The following is a 22,317-nucleotide window of genomic DNA, read 5'->3' as shown; positions in this document are numbered from 1 at the left end:
GGGTTTCTTTTGGATACCTATAAGCTCAATTTTCTTTCCTCCCAAAGTAATTATTATGTAGATATATTGAAAATTAAATGTTAAAAATTAATCATATTAATTTACATAATATATGACAATTGATATGCTGAATTGATCTAGGAAATTTTGGAGCTAGTTACTCTTCTATTCATTTTGGTGAATGGTTCAATTTCTTTTGAATTATTTTACAATATCACATGGTGCTCATTTTAAATGCTACCATGTCTCTTTTGTTTCATGTTTTACATGTTTAAGGGAAGTTTAAACTTTAGTTTTCTATCTTCATTCATTGTTGACCTTTTGTGTCGGTCATCCTCCATCAGCTATACCTCATGATTTCATCCATTTGCATAATCTCTCAGTCTAGTGGATGATCATTGATGTGGTATACATTAATTCCCTCCTTAGATGGATCTTCCCTCAGTTGATATGGGTATTCATGGTAACAAGTTGGAATCTTGAACTACATTTTCTCTACTTGATAAAAAGTGGGAAAACTGGGCTACAACAGATGCCCCATAATGCATGAGGTCAAAAACGAAACTCATGCTTGGAATGCATTACAACAAAATAATAAATTTTTTAACATGGATTCAATATTAAATGACTATATCAAAGTCATACGTGAGTTAGAATATGATCGTCCTTGAGTTTTGAAAACCTGTGCTCGGCATAAAGAGAAACTAAACATGTCCACCAACCATACACTAAGAATCTATGACATGAAATGATAATATATGACCTAAAGACATACATATTGGATCCATGTAAGAAAGTAAAAATCAAAGCCATGTTCAAAATCCAACCTTGATCTATGTCATAGTATACATTAGAAAGACTATAAACATAGAGAAGGGACATGCCCCACAATATCCCTCAATGTACATAAAATCATACATAACTCCAAATGTATCTTGGGAAGAGTTCCATATAAGAGTTAGATGTGACTATGTGAAATTCTAATGGTGAGCATGGTAGAAATCCTCTCCTTACTAATCATTGAGCCATGTCATTAACACATGAGAGGGGACCCACCAATGATGAAAATGGACTGAAAGGTACCTACTTCAAGTGAGAGAGTGTGAATAAATGTGTTCACATTGAAAGTTTACATATTTTTCCAATTATGAGCCAAAGTGGTAAACACCTTATCAACTAGGTGGAAGCCTACCACTAAGGAGAATATCCATCAAAGGAGATCCTTAATGTATACCCCGTCAATCTATAAGAAAGAGATCCATAGATGATGTAAATGAATGAACTCATGTGGTACAACTTACATAGGAGACACAAAAGGTCAACAAGTACCAAAGAGAAGGTTTATACTTCCCTTAAACATGTAATAACATGAAAAAATGGTGACTTGGTAACCTTGAGTAATGAGCACCATGTGACATTGCAAAACAATGCAATAGGCATTGAAGCGTGCTCCATAATGAGTGGAAGGGTAACTAACTCCAAAAATACCCATATCCTAGATAATTATTTACATATGATTGTTAATAAGGAGTGCATGGAGAAACCTCTTGATAAGACTCATAAAAGTAATACTCAAACTTCTTCAATCCATATTTCTAAAGTTTTTAATAAGGTTGGAGATAAAAGTTTGAATGCTTCACACACTAGATGTAGCTCCAAACGTAGCCATATCAATTTAGGAAATAGTGATAGAAGTGATAAGCATAAAATAAGCTATCTTCCAAGAAGAAGAATCCTAAAAAACCTAGAAAGAAGCCATATTTGACTAGGATACCTCCATTGGTTATATCTTACATTTAAAGTAAAGAACATATGGAGGATAATAATATTGTTCCATTAAATCTCAAAGCATTTCAAGGTTAATTAGTTATCCTACATAATTGTAACTATGATGTGAAGTAAAATACATTTATGGTTTCCTCATCAAATTAAAGGGAGAAAGCATGACATAATAAATGAATGATAAATTTGATACTCTTAGAAAGCACTCATTACCTTTAATAAATAGCACATTTAATTGAGTGGAAATTATTCAATAAGTTAGATTTAAATTCGTTCAAGATCTATTACACTTCTTATATGAGATAAATCTATATTTAGGGTATGTATAAATATAGATACCTATGAACTTAATATGTATGTAATTCATATTAATAAATGAGCTAGTTTCCATATAGTGTTGCTTCAATTTAATGTAAAACAATAACTCTTTCCAAGGAAGAACCTATGTATTTGACTTTATTTTAATTTGAGGTTAGATCTATGGGTAGGATAATTAGTATAGTGGGATTTTCATATTTAGGTAAATTGTGAATTTGAAGCAATCTCGATTATTAATACACATTCTACTTATTGACTGCTACTATAAGTTGTTGCTGAAATTAAGCAATCCATTCATTCAAGTGCATTAGGATGCCTCTTTATGTGTATAAGTAAGTTAGGAAAGAGTGTAAACCCTAAACCCTAAACTTGAAAGAATTTAGATTTGTTAGAAAGCTTGAAGCTACTAGAGATATATTTAATAATTTTGTGGATAACAAACAAATGAAAATAGTGGTTTATAACAAAATTTAATTGAGTTTGAGAATATAATGAGTCATTAAACCTTGAGAAATAAATCTGCATATATACAAGATCAATTTGACCAACTAGATGCACCTAAAAGAGCATGTAAGGGCCAAGATGCCAAATAATTGATCCTAGTTGTAAGGGAATCTATGACTTATATAAATATAAATATACATATACATATACATATACATATACATATATTCAAGGGAAATCATCCTCTCTCTCTCACGAGGAGGGGAAGATTGTGGGTGAATACAACAATATTCATAGGCACATAGTCATTACAACAATATTTTTCACCATAATGTCATTCTCATGGAGTTGAACTTAGCTGGAGGAAATAACAAGGGTTCTTCCCAAACTTAGAAGATTACCCCAATTGGCTAACTACAAGTATCTCTCTCTCTCTCTCTCTCTCTCTCTCTCTCTCTATATATATATATATATATATATATATATACTTGTACTTTTTAATAGTTGACATATTGTTGATAGGTAGGTTGTGTTAGGATGCATGATTATTGCATTGAAGCATATAGAGCATTCTAAAATAAAGGAGGACCATTATTTCAACAATAAATATGTCAAATTGTTTCTAGGAAATTCAAAATATTGATTCTAATTGAAATACCAAAGGTTTACTTTCAATTATATCAAGGATTGCCAAAAATGAAAAGATGTTCAAAATACACGTTAGGAACACTTAGAGAGTTGGTTAAAGACCATGAAAACATTAAGAAACAAACGTCTTACATTTTATTCAACATAAAAGATGAGAACACATTTGAAGTGTCCTTTAGTAAGAGATGACTCTTGACTGATAACTAAGAAAGCCTCAACATTAAGGTACTAGAAACTAAAAATACCTTTCTTGCTAATTTGAAAAGTCCAATAATTTTTCATTAAAACAGATTAGGATTTCAATTAGTAAGTCATGTTTAGTGTTAAAAATAATTCTAAAACATGGGACTGGTAACATTGGAGTTAAAGAGGAAACTAACCTCATAAAAGTTAGGTATTTATTAATGATTAGATTGATCCATTCATGCATAATGTGATAAATTTATACAACCCTTAGCCACAATCCATGGAGCAATTACCCTAGTTGTATGGTAAATTCAATATAGGTGAATACATAGGATATTCAGTTTTTCAATATATATTTAAGTATAATTAGAAATAAATGGGGTTATGGTCATAAAATTTATATAAAAAAAAAAACAATTATATGAATATCAACACAATTTATCAACCCGAAATAAAATAAAATATTAATAAGTAGAAATCAATTTTCATAGTTAAATAAATGACCAAGAGAAATATGTGAGTGGTTTTAATCCCAAAGGCAACTTGTGAAAGTACACAAATACACATAGCTCCACGTTAAAGCACCTTTCATATTGAGAGATCAAAGCTTCAATTTTGTCCACAAACTATTGATCAAGCTTTGTGGTTGTGCTTGAGCCCGCAAGAACTTAAAATTGGTCTCTTTTGATTTGCTAGTGCAAATATAAAAAAAACAAATACACAAATACACATGTTTTCAAATTTTTATAAGAAGGACCACAATTTGCCAATTAAGATGTCTTGTAAAGTTTTTCCAATAATTTTAATAACTATAAGTGTCATTTTCAATGATAAAGGAAAAGTTTAGCAAACATTTTTCAAATATTTCTAAATATAATATATTTTAAAATAACTTTATAAGTAATTCTTTTATAAAAATCTAAGATTTGCAAAATAGACTTGGCTATCAACATATCAATAATGATATTAGAGAATGTAATAAAACCATGCTTAGTAAAATACTTGGTTGAATTATTCATATATATATATATATATATATATATAGTTATATTTAAAGGAATATGTATTTTAAATATAATTTTGATTATTTTGAATTAATTAATTTATTTTATTAATTAAATAAATTCCAAAAGTATGACAACCAAACTATAAAAGGCATTAAAACAAAATAACCAGATAGATAGTTTGCTGATACATAAATCTAAATTACAATAAACCACTGTACCTTTTGGTTCTAAACTAACTGTGTTGATCAACACATAGTCAGTCCTAGATAAACCCATAATCTTGCACTACATTTATTCTTTCCCATACCTGCCATGCAATAATAATGTACTTAACCAAAACCAAAAGAAAAGAAAGCTATGATGCCTTTGTGCATATACTACACTGAAGAAATATGAAGCAAGATATGACATAAATATCTACAAATATGTAACAATAGGTACACTTCAATTTAATTAGATACATTTAAATGAATATATAGATTAAATTTAATTTAGATTAATAATTTTTTATTTAATTTGTTTATTTAATTAATTATTCAATTAACTAGCTATTGGGAGACATCACTACCTGACCATAAAATCATTAAAACAAAGTAACCAGGCAAGTAGGTTTTGCTCATACACAAATCAAAATTACAATATACTAGGGTCCATCTTCTTCTATTTATAGGTAAATAGAGTATTTGGCTCTAAACTAACTATATATTAACACATAGTCAGTCTTAGATAAACAGATAATCTTAGACTACATTTATTCTTTCCCATACCTGCCATGCAATAACAATGTAATTAAGCAAAAGAAAAGGAAATCATTAGCATATGAAAATTACAATATAGCAGCATTCAACATGAATTCATATGGGAATGCCCTATAAGTAGACTATTTGGCTCTAAACATAGTCAGTGTTAGATAAACAGATAATCTTCCACTACATTTATTCTTTCCTATAACCAAAAGAAAAGAAATTGATAAAGCCTTTGTGTGGATCAAAAAGTAAGAGAAATCATGAACCATGGCATATAATATTTAACTACATGTACTGCACTGAAGAAATATGAAGAAAGAGAGCATAGTTTAGTGGGAAACTTCATTGAATTACATATCTATAAATATGTAACAATAGGTGTACTTAAATTTAATTAGATATATTTAAAAGAATATATACTTTAGATTTAATTTTGATTGATAATTTTTTATTTAATTTGTTTATTTATTTAATTATTCAATTAACTACTTAGTGGGAGATATCATAACCCCATCATAAAATCATTACAACAAAGTAACCACCTAAGTAGGTTTTGCTCATATATAAATCAAAATTACAATATACCAGCATTCATCCTCTTCTATTTAAAGTAGATAAAGTATTTGGCTCTAAACTAACTATATATCAACACATAATCAGTCTTAGATAAACAGATAATCTTTGACTGTATTTATTCTTTCCCATACCGGCCATGCAATGACTATGTAATTAACCCAAGGAAAAGAAATTCATCATATATTTAATGAAAAATCATTAACGATGACATATTTGTACATATAGTGCAGTAGTGAAGCAAAAGCGGAGCATAACTTTAGAGAGGAAAACAAAAGGCACTTAGTATAAAAGTTGTTCTAATAAAGTTGCCATTACCTGGTGTTATAAGTTGCTCTACTAGCCGATGCTGACTTTGTTGCCGCTGGCAGCTTTGCCGGTGTTGTTGCTGTTCACCATGTTGTTGTTGCCGCTGTTGATTTTGTTGCCACTGTTGGTGGTGTTGCCACTGTTGTTACCGAGGATGGGATTGCCGTCAATCTTTGTGTTGGGGCCGATGACGTTCTTGTCGCCGCTGTTGCACCTGCGGTTGACCTTGTTGTTATCGCCGCAGAAGTTCCGCCCTGCTTGTTGCAAATTGCTCATGTTGTTGGCTTACGGATATTGAAACTGGAACGCCTTCGAAAGGCAACAAGATTCCCACTTCTGCGAAAAAAACGGCTTCAGTTCAACTCAATCTGCTAAACTGTAACAATACATAACGTGGACATTGATAAGTTACTGTGAATCAATACTTAACGTGGACATACAATATGAGCAAATCAGTGATATCTCACAGATTAGAAATATACAACCATACCTAGAACTGAAGTAGGGCAAATTCCGTAAGCAAGAGGTGAGAAATACAGTGGCATAGCCTGCCTTATATAGAAGCAGGCGAACTCCAAACTCGGATTTGAAAATCATCTACACTGCCAACCAGGGTCAAGTTTTGAAGTTTTCATGTATTAAATTTACATGAATGACATGATCAATCATGAAAAGACCAGCGTCACGAGGATGACATATTGTGGACGCCCTATTGGGCAGACGAGTTATTCTTTTTGAGAGAAAAAAAAATTGCACAATTCACTGATGTGACAAAGATTTATTCGCGCAATTGGCAGAAGAGATATTCTTTTCCTGCCCATGAAAAAGAATTATTCGCCATCTTTACAGATGTAACGACTCATATTTATTCGCCCAATTGCGCAGGCGCGTTATTCTTTTTTAGCGAAGAAAAAATCTTTGCCATAACAACTAGGGTTTCTACGGGCAATGGTCGGAGGAGTTATTCTCTTTGGGCGGCAAAAGATAAAAAGATATTTGTTATCATAATAGAAGTAAAATATGCCAGTATTTTTAGCTTTTAAAAATAATGTACATACACTTTTAAAAAGACAACTAGTCACTGTACTATTTCAGAGAGTTATTCTTCTTAGACACTTTCTCATTGTGGCCATAATTTCTCTTAAACACCCAGTTATTTTGGCGATGCCAAGCTATTGTTCTGGCAAAATACTATTTTTTAGAATTTATTTATCAGTGTGCTAAACTCAAAAAGCTTTGTGAGCAAGCTATGATGTCCTCCTGAATAAGCCGTGATGTCTCATGATTATTTCCCAATTAGTTTTACTCTAACTACATCTCTATTTTTATTTTCAAGATGTCAATACTTTCTAAAAATACCTAAAAACAAAGAAAATCCCTAGTCACAATATAACTCCAATAACAATTCAAGTAAAACACTTATTGTCTCATTACCTCCTAAAAGTAGTAGCTCCTCTTGAAATTGTCTTTCCTTTCGAAGTTTCATTTTCTCAAAGCCTTCTAGAGAAGCAATTTTGGTTATTTCTTTCTTACTAAGATATGATGATGAGAATATTGTAGATGAAGCTATGTTGGGAATGATGGAATATTTTTTTGGCTAACCCCCCATTAAAAACACACTATAATTACTAAGCTTATATTCATTCATGTTAGTGATTTATTTGGTATATGCATATTTGGATCTATATTTTGAACATATACAAACTATACTTAATTATGAAAGTAGTGTTCATTGACTATTTCATTTAAAAAGAATAAATTGCAATGGACCTTAACCCCATTGTTGAATGGTGATAATTTTGTCAAAATGTTAGAAAAACCATGAAGAAAGTCTACTTGGCTTATAGGGCTCCACTAACATGCAAATATTGCATGATTGAACCCTGCAATATCCCAACATCAAAATTTTAATGAGATATGGTACACTCTACCTATTCAAATGAAATTCTTGCGGTAAAAACACCTAACACAATAAAGATCTAAGAATGCACCCTCTTCTTTATGTAAATAAATAGAAACAAAATTACATGCCCACACAAGACCTACTAAAGTCCGTGCCTTGGCATGTATGGCTGCCCATCAACAAAGAAATTAAATATATTGAAGCATAATCGTACATCCTAGATGGATCCACTACACAAATTACTCCCACGGGTTTTCACACCTAGGATCAACTAGAGCTAGCCTTGCCAAGTTCACAACAAAAGCCAAATAGATAAATAACTCTCCTATCCCATTTTATAGGCTTGATTGACTCTTTAGAGACTTTATTTATTGTTCTCCCTCGAAAAACAAAGGCATATACCATGGGCCAATGCCATGGGCAACTGCCACATTAAATACGATGGGAAGATTCCATCTAGTTTGACCATATCCAAATATATATATATATATATTACAAATCCTCCCGCCCAAAGATTGTTGGCCCTCACGTAATCCACCTCTATCCACAAAAGAAGCATTTGTGTATTGATACCAAGATCCCATACAACCCAACGTGTTATTACATGCCTCCATTCTAAATAATCATGAATGGATCCTTCGATACCTAAGTCCAAAACAATCCTCTAGTCAATCATGCCCCTAATGGATTCTCCTGGATCCTAATGCCACCTAAGTCCTAGGACTTGTTGGTTATGACACCACCTCAGCCCTCCATCATTGCTTGTGCTTAAGGGCCCAAGTTGCAATATGCCCTTGGCTAAGAGTATCCCGTCAATAGAGTTCCAACTCATAATCTCTCGTAAATCCATCTCGTGGGAAGTACACAATGCATGAATCCCTGCACATGGAATAAATCTACCATGCTGATGTTGCGTGATGCTCAACTCATGTTGCTCCACTCGATCACCCATCATGATCCATTTGCATAACTCTTCGTTGCTATCGCTAATGTATAATGGCATGTTGGTAGAGATCCAAGCCTTATATATGTACTCTTGTAGAGGGCTCCTCTACAACTCCCAAATGTACTCCTCTTCTTGCCTTGTGAGGGACTTGAGTCATTCCTCAAAAATAGACAACTGAGTCATTGATTCAACACATACCCCTATGAGGTCCTTAAATTTTCTATTCTCCTATAAGACAATGTATCAGGCTGCCCCAACTTTGTACTTCAACATCGTAAGATCTGTCTTGAAATGCATGATCCTTTCCCAAAAGTCCTCTACTAGAAATTCTCGTGCCTTGCAGAATGTCTCTATATTTGGCTGCACCAGATGCCCCATGACCACAACTTTAAGTTGAACCTTTGTTTGACCCTCCAGAAATGGCTTATCTTGCATACTATATTTGTCATGATACCCTACATGATCATGCTCATCATGTCGGTTTATTATTATTGGCTCCTCAATTGGTTCTCCTAGAGTGTCTTCTTCCTGGTCGTTTTCACATGTGGGGATAAGTTGTCCACCCTCTTTGATTGTCAAAGATGGATGTATTGGTGGACTGTTATCTATACCTGATTGCCCATACTCTTTATGGATGTTCTCCTAGATATCTATAGACTCAACTACCTCATCATCAGGAGGAATTCCCTTCTTCCTTTCCCGATTTACTTTGTCAAGTTGATTATCATCGACCTATCGTGTAAGTTTCTCTGAAAAACATGGTGTTGTTTCTCACCATTTGTACTTCACTACTTGGATCCTTCATAGGTTCTCTTCTAAAAACCGGTCAAACCAACTATAGATGAATCTTCATGATCTCCCCTTCTTTCCCCTTATCATTTGGACATGAATGGTTAAGGGCCCAAGGTCCATTACAGATAAAGCATAGTCCTCTCATCCTTAGTTCATTCTTGATGCATATTTTGTTCTTACTTCCTCCATCAATCATTATCAACTCCTTCATAGTGAGCACCCTTTTGAGTAATTTTATGTTTTTCCTGACAAACTTCTCGACTAGATCATAGGGTCCCTGTGGTTCCTTCCTCCAAATGGTCAAGAATTTACATCTTAGTATCATGCAGATGTGAGCATGGCCTTCTAATAATAGAGACACAATCTTTTGCATGCTTATTTTGACATGGTCTAAATGAGCTGATGTAATACTGGTGTAAAAGTTATGGAGCAACTAAAATATCAACTCATCACATTCCAAATTTACTATGAATGTGCCAAAGCTCAATTCTGCCATGACTATTAAAATTTCTACATCAGTTCTAAAAGGTAGGAAGCATGATGTTATTCAACACTTTAAGGCCTTCCACTATCAACTACAATATCTCCCTCATAAGATCATTATTGTAAGACAATACTTGGGATGTTAATTTAAGCTATGATGTTGTTGAGACAAGAAGCAACTGTGAGCTTGACCTCTTCACAAGGATGCTCCGAGAGTTTGGGTTGTATTAATGCAAGCATATATGCCTTGATATTCCAACTGAGTTTCCTCCATTTTGTTTTCCCCACCTCTAAGAGCCATGTGTCTAATTCCTCCAATTTTTCAAGGTCTATGGTTGACTTTGTTGCAATTGAGATCCAAGTGCGAAGAACTTAGCTCCTCTTCCTTATCCTTCCTTCACTTCCCATGGGCATTTTTGTTGCATAATGCAATAGACGATTTTTTAGAAAGACTTGCTATTCTATTCTAAAGTGGTATTGCTAAGAAAAGGCCCCATGCTTCTTTTATTTTATCTAGAATTTTTTCCAAAATTCTATGAGTGTTTTCCAGGGAAAGTCCCATCTCCCCTCATACCAAAGCATGAATACACTAATTCTCCAATGGATTCGCCCCAAGATAGGGTAAATACAAACTTTATTGGTAATAGTAAGATGATTGTACCACCTCCTTCCTTTCCAATTCTCTTCTTTTTTAACACAAAATCTCCTTTCTATCGTCAAACTCAAAAATTTCACAAACCCCTTGAAAAATGCTAAAACGAGTCAAAATTTTCAAAACTATAAACATAGTTTAGTCCATAACCTACCATCTTTCATTCTTCCACACTAAGATTTTTGAGTGGAAACGCTGTCTAGATGGAAAGAGAATCAGTTTTCAGGTAAAGATTTAGATCTTCATACACTAATCAAGAGTTTGTGGACCCAATAATTATGCCCTTGCGAGTGATCAGTGGATCATGTGCGCCATTGAATTTGATGTTAGAGGTTTCAAGTGTATAGGCATAAGACTATATTCGATAATGATAAACATATACACCGATCCAACCACATAATGCAACATACTATATAACAAATAAAGACATAGCATTACTTTATTTAATTATGGTTACCCACCACAAAATCTTTTGATGAAGTATAATTTACCCAATTCCATAAAAACACGGTGTCTTTGCCTCTATGACTAATGTGTGAGTGATCTTGATGTAGCGCAATCAATTTATCTAATGTAATAAAACAAATACTTTGGCGTGCACCTGAAGAGGACCATGGTTGGCTCCTTGACTGACACTATGGTAAAAATAATCTTGTCTCTCCTATTAAGAGTGATGAGAACTTTGGCTACTATAATGAATCAATGGTCAATTCTAGAACCGAAGCCTATGAAACTTGCTCAGCTCCTTCCTACACTTAGAGGGTTGTGGTGATAATGGAACACCCTCGCTATGTCCACTTCCTTTCACCTAGAACAGATATGGGGACGCTCAACTCCTTTCTCTGCTCAGATATTTGTTGTGATAGTGTTTTGGCAATGCGACCAATTCTCATGCTATATCAACTAATCAGCATGCAACATTCATACTCCCTTTCGTCTTCCATTGAAACAAATGAGAAGCTGAAACCAATCTAACACCTCTAGTTGTTATATGGCTCCATGTTCATTTTAACGCACAAAATCACCTTCCTCACGACCTCAACTGCTACTAAGAAACATCACCCTTCATATCAACAATGCGACTGTTTGGTTATGAGTGCCTCAAATTCCCTTCTATGAGTGGTATAGTCCCATGTGATTGATTCGATGGGTGTGTGCGATTTTCGGCTAACCTCACTGCTCTAGTGATGTGAATACTCCCTTTCATGGTGAGGTGCCTCTCGAAAGGTGAAACGGTGGATCAGACCATTGTTGACCTAATCCATGGCTCAGGAATGTCGGTAGATTGTTTTGATGCAATCTATGCCTATGGCTATTGGTTCTATCTTCAATGTCCCTTAGATTCACTTGCTAAAGAAAAAATATTCCGCCCTCTCTCCCTATTTAACTCACTCCCCTTTGATAAGAGTGTTATCACCAAAAATTGATCATCTAGCCTAATTTACTAGATGGATCAAAGTACACCACATAATGTCAATTTTATCATAGTAAAATTGTTTTCATTGTGAGAAATTACTTAATAAACCACATTTGTTAAGTAATTTATAATTACACCCGTGAAGAATAATTAAATAAATCACTATTTATTTTATTTTCTTCTAGGAATAATTAATTAATCCATTGTTCAATTATCATTCCTTGTCATATTTGACCCAATTATGAAAAATCTAAAGATAAATTATTAATTATCTTATTTTTCTTTAGGAATAATTAATTAATCACTAATTAATTATTATTCCTTGTCAAATTTGACTAAATCCCTTACGAATAATTAAATAAATCATTATTTCTTTATTATTCCTTACCCAATTTCTTGAGATGATAAATAAATCTTTTATTTATTTATTATTTCTAAATTAAAGTTTAAATATGTTTTCTCTCCTAACCAAATATATTAAAATATTCCAAGTGGTTATTCCAAGAATAGGGTTAATAATATTTTATTATTGCTCATTATTCGAGGATAACTCAATATTTTGTTATAAATAGAGGGGTTTTCCATTCATTATTCACTTTCGATTATTTTCGTTGTTGCACTTACTATTGTAACTCTTATTATTTTAATTTCCGCAAACCATTTCTCTGCCATTTGAGTTCCCATTAAGCTCAAACATTTTATTTGTTGGGTTTTCATATTATAGAGGAGAGAGACTCTACACAAGCGCAAGACATTTTAGGATAGACAAGAACCCATCCCATAGAGGGGGACTGGTAAAATTTATTTGTTCCCTTCACAGGTGTTATAATAAAATATATTCTTTGTATATCTCATTTCCATTGGATGATTGGAGTTATTACTGTTTCTTTTTTCTCTTTAACTATGATTGTGTCATAGATTATGACTTTGCTAGGTTTTGCTTCTATCATTTGTTGCAAATCTACAATGTTTGGTAGCCATTTATATTGTTGAGACTATTTGTCATCCGCAGTATTAAGTGGGTTCTTTTCGTACATCTTTGAGATGAAAACACTACAACAAAATTGCCAACTCCATTGGTTTTTTACATCAAATCCAGAAACTTGGGTGACCTTATATTTTAAGGTTAGGGTTTCTTATTTGTTCAGACTCTTAATTTTATTTTCTAGCTTCCTAACCCTATATATGTCAAATTTCTAACTTCTACAAGTTTTCTGGTCTTTTTCACACACCACAGGAACGAGCTGTGACAGAGACGGTAGCTTTTTCTGAGATTTTTCAACTGGGAATCAAGGAGCAGAAATCACACTTTTTAGCCCAAAAAGTGCAATCTTGAGTCTAGAGCGCACATTTTACACCAAAAACTCTGATCCCCCCTAAAAATATGTTAGTACTACGATTTTAGGGTTTTCGGGTTTTTATTAGATCTGTTTCTAGGTTTTGTCAAGAGCTGTGTGCTAGGTTTTTTGACCTCCGTCTCATCTGGATTAGGCCTTGATCTACTCTGATTTACTCGTCAAAGTGGAATTTATCCCCTTAGGGCTTCTAATACGCTTCCACCTTTATAGGAGGAGTTTAGCTGAGTAAGAAGTATGAGTTTCTCCAACACTTTCAACCATATTTTCCACATCTATACCCTTTTCTTTCAGGTCTCCAAAGATAGGTTGTTTCCATCCATAGTTTCATATTAAACCTTGTTTGGTCATTGGCTTTAGGGTCGCATCAATTGCCCTAGGATTTACACCCATCTCCCTATCCTTTTGTAGCGATATTCCTCTCTAGTTTTTTCTTGTTGCTGCACCACTTTCCAGTACCCTAGTGTCATTTCATCCTAGTCACACTCACACTTAGATCCATTGAACTTTTTAGTGTGTTTTCAGTCGATTTCGTCGCCGACCAGAACAATGTTTGCAAATTCAATTTGGGTGGGGTCTAATTAATGGTTTTGATGTTCATTTACTATTGTTAATTTTAGTTTATTTTAAACAATTTTTTTCTTTTTTACGAACAAGGTTTGGGCTTAATCAATAAATACACTTGCACACACAAGCACACATTAAGCGAAGGGTGATTGGCTTACACCCCCAAGCCAAGACTGAACATAACAAATTTATCTCACCTCATCGAGACAAGTCATATTTTTGATCTCCCTTCACCATTTTCATGTCACATGTGTCTTACCACCATTGCACCAGCAAGGCATTTGTCACAGAGACTCTTATACCTTCATCCCCATTTTCCACTTGAGTATATTACTCCTCCCCACCGGGTTCGAGTTCATAGCCCTTTGAGTTCCCATACCAACTCTTCTCCTGGTTCATCTAATTCTAAGCCTCCTTTGCCACATATTGCCACCATGTTTGGACCCACAGCTGGTGTAGGAACCCAACGAGGTGTTGGCTCTAGTTCTACCCTAGTGATCACATCTAGAGGAGTAGTCTCATGAACTGTTCAAAAAACTCCCATACTCCATTTTATGCATGGGTTAAGTCTCCTAGATTTTAGCCAGTTGATAATCGAATCAATGCACTACAATGCTGGTTGAAATGCTAATGCGACTAAGCTTCCCTTAGATATCCCAAAGTTTGAGGGTAATTCGGGAGAGGATCCTACTGATCATGTTCACTCCTTCCACATGTGGTGTTCATCCAACTCCATTACCGATGACTTCATTCACTTTCAATTTTTCCAACTCAAGCTCACTAGAGACGCTACAAAATGGTATGTAAACTAGCCTCCAACATTTCATTCCATTTTCGTGAAGCTTTCTAAAGTGTTCGTCTCATATTTCCAGTAACCTCTCTGATACGACACTGGAAAAAAGATATTGACCTCATTCCGTCAGTCCTCTGCCACTTGCCTTTTTGACCATGTTCAAGAGTGGCATAGAAGGAGGAGCACATGTCATGCCCCACACTTCAAAGACTATGTCTATCTAGATTGGTTTCTCAAGAGCCTTTTAGCACCCATTGGAAAAGGTTTCAGGTCCCATTTTCCTTAGACTAAGGAACAAGCTCTCCAAACTGCTCTAAGATATGACCTGATTTATGTGCAATCCAGTTTTGTCTATACAATCATTACAAACCCTCCCCATCCTAGAGGTTCCAATGCACCGGGGGAATCTCATGTTGCCGATAGTATCATTGGAACCCTTTCACATCCTTCCCCATATACTCGAGAATTTATTTATGGCCATCCGCAGGGGGGAACCAGTTCCTCCAACACTTATGCGCTCCTCCTAGAAACATGTTTTCAGGGCCCCAACCTATCTAAAAAACCATTGCTCCTCCTTATGAACAGTCGAGCACTCTAGACCCTCAAGAATTAACACCGCAGCCTCCATGCATCCTCAGCCCTAGTAGCTACTGCCCCCTCAAGGTCAGGTTTTTCCATAGCAGAGTGAAACCAATCCCCAAGATTTTAAGAAAAATAATAATGGGAAGGGTAACAACGGTAACAAAGGTAACCAGGGTAATCAAGGTAATCAACCTAGTGAATCCTAGGGGAACCAACCTAACACCAACAACCAACAATAGGGAAGCCAACCCAAGAAAAATAAGGCTAATTGTATGAACAAGCCTTTTGCATGTTGTGGTGTACATGGCCATTATACACATGAGTGTCCTATCTTACCCCAGGTGCGCCAAATGTGGGAAGCTCAAGCAACTTCTAGAGGCCAACAATTGCCTCAAAATCCTCCACCATCTCAACTGGTAGTGCTTACAAATCCTTTCCCTCAACAAGGATTTGTTTCTTCTCAACCTCACCCAGGTCAAGCAACCCACCCTCCCAAAATTTTGGTCCTAGTGACTACCAGATCCTTATGATGAACTCTGATGAGATTAATCCCTCTGATATCAACTTTTAAACTCAATCGCATCAATATGATAAGTCATAAACTTCGTCCACCACTGATTCCAAAGCCAAACCTTCTACTGAGCCTCTTACAACATCAAATTTTCCATTACGGATCCCTAAACCTAAAGTTTAGGCAATTCCCAAGATCCCAAAGGGGCCATTACACTATAACACGGATTCTAACAGAGTTTCCCATACCTACAGTATAGTAGATGACTTGGTTCAATCACCTACCGCCATGTCGACGCTGGATGTATTCCAGTTGTGCCTGTCTCAGAAGCAAGCTCTAATAACTTCTTTGGGCATAGTAGATCATTATGATGATAGTTTGATTGTCTTCCCAGTTGATACATCAAAACATCCCCTATTGCTTTACTTCGTTGCTTTCTAGGTACTAGTTCGAGTCTGTAATGCCATCATCTCCCGATGCATTATTGACGATGTTGCATCCACCTATGTGATGTCCACTACCAGTTGGAAAAAACATTAGTCACCTAAGTTGTCCCCCTCCACCATCACTTTGCATGCTTAGGACAGACACTCCTCCTAGCCTCTTGGCATGTACCACAACTATCTAGTGACCCTTGCGGGCAAACCTGTCAATGTAGATATTGAGGTTATTGATGCCCCTTTATATTACAACATACTCTTCGGTCATAGTTACACATATGCCATGTCAGCTATCGTCTCTACAGTTTTTCACAAGATGTGCTTCCTCCATGAAGGGAAGATGATTACCATAGATCAGTTGACTTACTATGAGCTCGCATCTATGATGTCCCTCGAGTCCATTATCTCATCAGTGTTAGATAAGAAGTCTTCAACTCTTCTCGCTGGTGTTCCACCCATAGTTTACAAAGATTCCTCATTGTTGGGCTCTTTCCTTGGTCCTCCCCCTCTCACCTTAGAGCATAAATCTTTTAGTGTCATAGGTTGTCCTCAAGCAGCTTGGTACATTCGATCCACAACAAGCTCCTTCGCATTATGCAATTACCATCCCAGCCGAGCCATCCAGATCTAGCCCGCAGGACCTCCTCCATTTGTCAATTCCTTTCCTATCTTACCCCCAGGAACTGTTCCTTCAGGTCTCAACCGTCTAGGAGCTATTCCATTGGGAGATTACCCTGGAGGTGAAATACCTTTCTTATTTCCCCTCCCACAATATTTTATGTCCCTGTCATGGCTTCGTTGGTCCTTCCTAACATGACTTTAGGGATCCCCATGTGGTACATTGATCCTCCTGCAAGCATTCTTACTGGTTAGCTAAGACCTTATTGTGCTCTGAACCTAGTTCAACTCGTCCCTACAGCCCCTACTTCTAATTTAGTTCCATCACAACCTCAAGAGAAACCAACTCCTATTGCGAAAGCATCTAGACAGGGGGGAAAAGCTAAGAGGAAAGAACGTAAGGACAAGGCTCGCCAACCTCCTCCAGTCCCCAAGGCCCCAAAGTTGTCAACTTTGTGTGCTATGTGTAAAGTTGTGGGGCACGTGACCAATAATTGTCATGAGCTTCCTCATCTCAAGCCTTTAGTTAATGAAATGATCTGATGATGAGATCTAAGACAATTAATAAGGTATTAAAGACTCATGTGCATGGATTTGTCTGTGTTATTTTATGCAATGCATCGATAATATTGCGAAATACATAGACCATGAAGCAGTAAAGAAGCATAATAGAAAACACACATAAACACAACAAATCTAATGAGGAGTTTAGCCAATACTCCTCGGCTACATCTCCTGGTATAGCCTTTAGTGGTGACCTATCTATTATGTCTTCAAATAGAGTTTACAATAGTATGAGCCCAATTTGAGACTCAATACACAACAGATACAACAACAGGAGTTTGCTTTAACCTCTCAAGCCTCTCTGAGTACGCAGACTCTCTGAGTCACTCTCTGTCTCTGTCTCTGCTCTATCTCAGCACTGCCTGCCTTCTTGCTACTATTTTCTATGAGTTTAAAGCCAAACTACTTTGCTCGTTCATTTCCTCTTCTCGGATTTCTATCTCCCGGCCTCTGTCCGCTCGAATCCCTCTTCTAGCATTAAACAATCATTGTATAATGCATTAAGGGGAGGTGGCCACCTATTCTGCAACATAAGAGTGCCTTAGGCCTTTGGAATCCCTAAAACAACCACTTTCTGTTAACACAAGGAAATGTACTCGAAATTGTGAAGTCTGCCAAAGTCATTGTTCATCCGGACTTCAAATCTTCAAAATACACTTTAGAACTCCTATCGGGTTCGCCTTTCTATACTGACATCGCATCTCCACCGTTGATTTGAGAGATCCAGATCCAATGGCTGAGATCCATTTCAGGCGGCCCTTTCGTACGGGGGTTAACCACCCAATGAGAGTGGTTTCCTCTCTCTTTGCCCTACACATGTGGCAGCCGATGTATGGTTTTGGGCAAAACCCTTCCCAAACCGCTTTCCACCTTTGGCCACCCAAAATACTACTTATCGTGATTTCCATTGTATTTTAGAAATACATTAAAAACATTGGAAATAACATAAAATGGCTTCCTCCAGAGTTGAAAAAATATACATTCTCATTCCCAAACCCCTTTGGTTCTGGGTTTTATCGCATCGGCGCTATTTCAAGATATACAACAATACATTACAAAATGACTTTCTACGGATCTAAAATTGCATCTTGTTTGTAACTCTATTGGGTTTGCCTATCGCGTATATATACATATGTGTTCACCCTCTTGTATGGCTCTGATGCGACTTTGCTATGCGACTTGTCATAGTCACATGTCGCATGGGCTATGGGTCATAGAAAGTGCTTCTATTGAAATCCATCGATGCGATATGTCACTAAAATGTGGGCCATCAATCTACACGCTTGATGGATTGTCGTCATTGACCCCGCCGATCACTATCGGAACATACATATGGCCTCCACCGATATCCACCAATTGCCACTGCCAATTGTGATTTGCCGATCAAATCCAGACCGTTGATTGGCCAGATCTGACGGCTACTATGCATTCAATGTTTCCACCGCCGATAGCTTTCTTTTAATGTTTTCTTCATATTTTCGGTCGCCGATAGTGTTTTCCGATGGTTCTAAGGGTTCATCCCATGTGATGGTTTTAATATTTTGAATGAATTTTGAAGACTTAGAATCCATTCTGGATCATGAAACGTTCCCTAAGTAAAATAACCCTGAAGTCCATGTTAACTTACTGGTCGACCCAAGAAACTCCTAATGTTACGCAAAAATCACCCTTGTTGCCTATGTGATCATCATGGTGACTACTCCCATTGTTGCCCTCATCTCAATGAATTTTGTGATTTCCTTAAGGCACCTCACGAATACGAGACCACTCATAATGGATGACCTACTCCTCTACCTATGAATTTTTGTACCAATAGTAAACAAAAATAGGGGAAATCCGATCCCACCATCGTGATCCCTTCCCCAGATGTCGAGGTGATGGACACCACGAGCCATATCCTTTACTTTTCATCATCCTTCAGTTCCTCGTAGGCAATCCTTTCTGAGGTTTTTGTGCACGCTTCTATTCAACCTCTTTCGAAAGAATCCCAAGTCTCAACATACATAGATCCTTCATCTACTATCTCATCATCTACCATTCCATATGATGTGTATGTGAACCTTCTTTCTCAGTTTTATGCACTAGGTACCACCACCGCATGATGTAGTCAATATTACTCTCATATGCCCATCTTCCATTTTGATGAGGACATCATGGAAGCTACGTCTACCCCTAATTACCCTTGCACTTAGGCAAGGCGAAATATTTTTTGGAGGATTCTAAAGGCCATTTCCTTCCTAATAATCCCAATGCAATCTACCTATAGAAATTTTTCTCATAGCTTATCTCTTTGATTTGCATGTCTTTATTTCTATCATGAAGTTAGGTAGGATGCATCATCTCATCTATCGTCTTTTGCCCCTTTCAAATGGATCCATCATCCACACCATATATACGTCATGTTGATGGTGCAAGTCGCTTCTCCAGGAATATAGCCTTGGCAGTGTGGGCCATTTTTACCCCCTTCCATACATTAGTCCTTTTGAACAGTGTGTACATTGGATCTGCCACCAATAACCAAGCCGAATATGATGTAGTGATAGGTTTGTTAGTCGATTCCCTTCCTCATCGCATCCTTCATCTTCATGTTCATTTATATTCCTTGCTACTTGTCATGCAATTGAATGGTGTGTATCGTGTGCATAAACAAGTCATATTTAGAAAATATCTATGTGTTAAGTTGTTGGTACGTGAATTTGAAACCATTACTTTTAGTCAAGTTCCTAGAGCCCAAAATAACTATGTATATACCATTACAAATAACATTCTAGATTAGCATTTATCACATGTATACCACAGAACACAACCATAAGCAAAACACATGGCAAACCATCATTTTCATATAAAAATGCATAATCATATTATGTATCATATAAGTGTTTGGAGCCCATAGCTCTAAATACATTCGACATTCCCATAACATGTTACAAAAATCTAAATCAAAGGGACCCACATGTCCCCATATCTAGTCACTATCCGAAGGATCACGCACCAAAGGCTTTGCCCCACTTGCACGTAGATCACGTACTGCATGACCAGCCATCTCCATGCACCGCATGATACCTCGCCACTCTAAGGGAAGGCCGTTACACTCATATATGTATCGATCATCTATCTCATGCCATCCGCACTCAGAAACTCTGGTCAAGAGTACCCCACATCTATGGTGTAGATAAATGAGCAGAAAACTATCCTCTGGACCCTGACAAGATGACAATGTTCCCCAATCTACAACAACAAGCGTTGCGGCTCGTCTTGCATTTCCTGCCAGTTTTACTAGTGCTATGTCTGCATACCACATATTTTACACTCAGTACCATATACATGTGATAAAAATATGAAATTCACCACAAAAAATAGCAACTTAACAAATATTGTCTAGTCCCCATGCTTGCCTGAGCAAAAGTGGAAAGTCAGGATCTCCTTGATAGTTCATCCTCCTATAAGGATATTCATCAATCTAGAGGGGAATCTGATCCCAATCTGCAACAAACATGTGTTGGAATACCCATCTGACTCCTCATCCTCCTCTCCGTAGTAGCTGCCCCCAGTGACGAATCCTGGGCTCCTGTGGGCCCCCATCTTTGATCTATACATGAGGAAGGATGGTAGGTATATTCTCAAAGAAGAATGTGCACAATATTGTACCAAAAGCATTGTCATGGTTCACCTGCATAGACTTAACTATCATTTCACTGACGACAGCATCATCTCGACCCACCCACAGTAGGTCCTAGCCAAAATACTCTCAACCAACATCATCTACTCACTAGTGACGTGGTGGGATGCATGGTTACCCAAGACCCATAACATAGCTGCGGAAACAACCCATGTCTCTAGCCATTCTAAATCACCAATCAGGATAGTCGTGCCCTTCACATGCACATCTTGTGGAAAATGGCACTCCAAAAACTCTGTAATATTCCTCCCACAACGAAACACCAGATGGATATCCCCCACCACTCTGAGGGGAGGGAATCTGGTGAAGAAATAAATATCCTGTAATGTGAGCTCAATCTTGTACCCCTGCAGGACAAATACCTCATGGTTTGGATCCCAATAGCTCACAATTCTCAATAGCAAGGGCTCACCTGCCCTCATCAATGGGTTCTCTACCAACTTTAGAACCCCATAGCAAACCAATGCCCCTCGAACCCCCTAATCCATCTGAATCTTGGATCGCAAGGTATCCAAGTCTCACTCACACCAGTTGATTTTTAGCTCTAGCACGCCTACAAAACACCACATGTGTTGTCAGTTGAGAGAATAAAGCACTGGTCTACATTGATCAACCTACAACCCCCACCAAGTGAGCAAACCACCCCTCTTTTTAGCCCAAAATCATAGTTTTATGCCCAGAAAGTGTGAGCTCGCAGGTTTTCACCTGTTTCCTGTGATCAAAATTGCACTTTTGGGCACAAAAAGTGTGATGTGACCGTGAAGAGGAGCAACGGTCTCCCATGGAGCTGCTAGGATCCAAAAATCACGAAATAAACAACTGAAATTGAAGAGATGAGTAAGGCCACCTACCTGAAAGTCATAGATCCTAATTTTGATGGCCAGTTTGTCCCCACGATCTCCATAAGATTTAGGGCCTTTTCCTCCTCTCCAAATTCACGACAACTCACTTAGAAAATGAATTCCAATTGGAGCGAAAATGTCCTTTCATAGAAAAATCCAC

The 22,317-nt window shown here is 36.7% G+C and overlaps 1 long non-coding RNA gene across 2 annotated transcripts in view; it reads right to left on the bottom strand.

Annotated features, from left to right (window-relative positions):
• The window catches only part of LOC149227081 (uncharacterized), a 96,321-nt gene extending 89,789 nt beyond the window's left edge, over positions 1-6,532 (bottom strand). Inside the window, exons 1-3 of one of the 2 annotated variants that reach the window (XR_016247097.1) lie at positions 6,504-6,532; positions 6,023-6,389; positions 5,034-5,152 (exon numbers count right to left, since the gene is read on the bottom strand). This is a non-coding gene — a long non-coding RNA (uncharacterized LOC149227081). Of the gene's footprint in view, positions 1-5,033; positions 5,153-6,022; positions 6,390-6,503 lie in introns of those variants that run through there. The other variant, XR_016247098.1, reaches the window with a different exon arrangement.
• Between the last annotated feature and the right edge of the window lie 15,785 nt (positions 6,533-22,317).

Source organism: Pinus tabuliformis, chromosome J (assembly GCF_031772625.1).
Source record: "Pinus tabuliformis cultivar Carrire ecotype Pingquan chromosome J, CPIR1, whole genome shotgun sequence".
In the NCBI taxonomy this organism is placed as follows: domain Eukaryota; kingdom Viridiplantae; phylum Streptophyta; class Pinopsida; order Pinales; family Pinaceae; genus Pinus; species Pinus tabuliformis.
Note: the sequence above shows the minus strand (reverse complement) of the source record. Positions and strands in the feature narration are given on the sequence as shown.